The sequence below is a fragment of the Heloderma suspectum genome, chromosome 10 (assembly GCF_057233095.1).
Source record: "Heloderma suspectum isolate Gila_16-S chromosome 10, 16-S_ref, whole genome shotgun sequence".
Classification (NCBI taxonomy): Eukaryota; Metazoa; Chordata; class Lepidosauria; order Squamata; family Helodermatidae; genus Heloderma; species Heloderma suspectum.
This window is the reverse complement of record NC_139467.1, coordinates 12,586,424-12,590,000: the sequence shown is the minus strand read 5'-3', so window position 1 is coordinate 12,590,000 and position 3,577 is coordinate 12,586,424.

Sequence of the window (3,577 nt, the reverse complement as noted above, 5' to 3'; positions counted from 1 at the left end):
ATTTAATTGCACAGCACCCGATTTTCTCTTCCTGGGACCCTGGTGCCCTGATCTCAGCCGCAGAAGTGCTTGATACTGAAGGAGGGTCAATCTGGAATTATGTGAAGAAAGCTTTTCTACTTTTTAAAAGAAGGCTGCCGAATGTCCCTGCTCTATCCTGCTCTCTCTGTCTTTCCTGTTGAGGTGGTTGCTGTTCCCTTCATCTGTGTCTTCCCAGTGTATGTGCATACACCAGCATGCCTGGTGGCACGCACAGGGTGGGGAAAGAAGCCACGGTTTCCTCTTTTCTGCACTGATCCAACTACCCTGGTCTCTGTGTCCCATTTCTAGGCCTATTCCAAATGTTGTCTTTGTCATGTTTGGACACATTTGTTCCTTTTGCGAAGATTCTCCACCTCTTGACAAAATGCCATCCAGTCTCTTTCATTCCTTTCACATCCTCATTGTCTGCCCACAGAGGAAGATTATTGAAGAATTAGTTCCACTTACAACTTTATCTCCTGGCCACTGATAGCCTTTGGGATTGCCTGAAGGCCGCTGAAAAACATACTCAGCTGGTGACTTTGTTGTTGTTGGTGTTCAGTCGTTCAGTCGTGTCTGACTCTTTGTGACCCCATGGATCATAGCGTGCCAGACCTTCCTGTCCTGCGCTGTCTCCCGGAGTGTGCTCAAGTTAGGGATGTCAGAGAATTTCGCAACGAATCTCAGGGAGGCCGAATGCCAGTGCATTTGGCCCCCCAAAACTGGTGGTGAAAGGGTCTGCCCCCCACCCCCCCCGGGACGGGACTTACCTTGGGCGAATTCTCCTGGCAGCGGCGGCGGCGGTTCGGCAGCTGCGGCGGCCGGTCTTCCGACTGGCTGCCACCACCGCCATTTCCAGTAAAACAAAACAAAACAAAACGTGATAGGCTATGTAAAGATTTATGTAGCCTATCACGGCTAGATTTTTTAAAAATACCATGATAGGCTACGTAAATCTTTACGTAACCTATCACGGATGAGTAAAAAACAAAACAAAACTGCACGTACGCAAATGGCGGCGCCCATGGGCGCCGCCATTTGCGTTCCTTATTTTGGCACGTCTAGTCTACATAAACATTTACGTAGACTACGGCGAAAATAAGGGGAACGTAAATAGCGTAGTGTCACCATTTTGCAGTTGGGTGTTCCGGAGTTCTGAGCTACCTCATGGTGTTTACTTCAACTTGGCCACCCCTAACCTCCTGCAGCCTCTTCAATTGATACTGCCTAAAAGCACAACATGGAAATAGTGAATTTCCTGTGGCATCATGAACCCAAAAGAAGTGGTCCATTTTCACCAACCACAGCCACCTGCGGGCGAGTGGAGTTACTTAGAAGTGGGGTACGGGGTGGGTGGACATAGAGTAAAAAAAAAAGGTGGGGAGACCAATGAATGAGGATCGTTTCCACCCCATTTTCCTGTCCCTGTCATGAGAGGGACAGGGGGAGTGTGACCCTGTTGATTCTCCTGGACCTCTGAGTGGGTTTCAGTGTCACCGACCAGGGCATCCTTCTGGACTGGCTGTCTGGTTGGGAGCTGGAGGCACTGCACTGCAGTGGTTCCGCTCCTACTTGCATGGCCGAGTCCAGAAGGTGGTGCTGGGGGGTGATTGCTCTGTGCCTTGGCAATTGTGCCATGGGGTTCCAGAGGGCTCGATTTTATCCCCTTTGCTGTTCAACATCTACATGAAACTGCTGGGGGAGGGTATGCAGAGGTGTGGGCTGAGGTGCCATCAATATGCAGATGACACCCAGCTCTGCCTCTCTTTCTCATCAAACCCAGGTGAGGCAGTGGCTGTTCTGAATCAGGGCCTGGGAATGCTTATGGACTGGATGAGGGCCAATAAGCTAAAACGCAATCAAGACAGGATGGAGGTGCTGTTAGTGGGTGTTCGCCTGCCTAGCTGGGTGATGTTCACCCTGTTCTGGAGGGGGTTGCACTCCCCCTAAATGATCAGGTTCACAGTTTGCAGGTGCTCTTGGATCCAGAACTGTAAAGTTGAGGTACAGGTGAACTCAGTGGCTTTTATCAGCTTAGGCTGATATATCAACAAGGGATGTACAAATTGTGTACCTTCAGTGTGGCTTGACTTCTGCAGTTTGTGGCCAGTGCTCCGTTCTGCCCTTCATAAACCCCTGGAATTCTCCTCTTTTTTTTCCGCTCTGAAAATTACGAAGATAAATCTGTACTGACAACTGTAATTCCGGTGCCCAGCCATCTCTGAGAGTCTGCAGAAGTTCTGTAAGAATGTCTATTTTTCATAGATATTTACATATTTTTCCCCTGCCCTGAAACGTGCAGTAATTACTTTCAGACAAAACACTTCCTCCTCCTAGGGGCTTCCCAAAACAAGGCTGTCCTTGGTGTGTCTGAGCAATGCACTCTTTGTTTAAAGCAAGGCTGTTTTAAAGAAAGGTTGTTGAGATGAATGGAGAGCAACTACATTTCCCCATGTGTGCAGATTTCCATGAAGAAACGAAAATCCCCAGTCCTCCACTGCAGCATCTGAGCGCCCCACCACAATTTCACTGCATCCCTGAGATCTGCTGTGGAGTTTCTGCTCCCCACCCCATTTTCCCCCATGCGTGCACTTTTGCCTGCTGCTTCCACCCCACCCCTGTTCTTCTTCCCCCTGCTCACAATGAGATGAAAAGATCCTTACTGCGATAAAGCAGAGAAGGGACTTCACTTAAAAAGAAAAAACAGGACATCAAAGAATCACAACCTTGCAATAGCATTTGAAGAGAGCAACGGAGAAGCAAAAGAGTGCTTTAGGATGCGTTATTAACGTTTGTCTTTAACACTTTCACTGCAGGGGAGTGAGGTTTATGAATGGAGGATTACCCGGATTTTTCAAGGAATTGGCTTTGGTGTGCAGCGACACACGAATGAGTGCACCATACCTTTAACATTGGATGGAGAAGAACATCCTTATGAGTGGGGTGGGGACTGGAACAGAACAACATCACACTGGCAGGGGCTGCTCAACCAGTGAAAGAGGTTCACCCCTCCCCCCACATCTAGGTTCTACGCCCTTTTCTCTTTTCCCCTGAAGACCCCTGTTATAATACTGAAGCTGCACGTTAATTACTTTCTAACAGCAATAAAACAAATAGCAAAGATATGCAGCTTCAAGGTAGCGCTTGACAGCCTTTGGGGGGTTACTCCAGTCAGCCTGAAACCCTATCAATGCTTGATTTAGGGAGCTCAGAGAACAAGCCTCATTGACCACAGCTTCTGAATAAACACACATAGGTTTGTGCTTGGAAACACAGGGATGGGAAACACACCTTCACCAGGGTCATGGAGAAAAACACCCCTGGGCAGGGCTAGCATACCCGAAGTAAATACAGGGGTTGGGGCATACAACCTGGCTTCAGGAAAACAATCAGACTTAAAGTAGTCCCAGGGAAAACCTGTTTTTCTGCAGAAAAACCCTCCAGGGTAGCTGTGGCATGGCCCCAGCGTCATGTGACCTGAACGACCGCCGAATGCAGCAACTCGCCCATGGAAACACCCCTGAAAACTCTTGAGCACCAAGTTGTCTCCAAACAA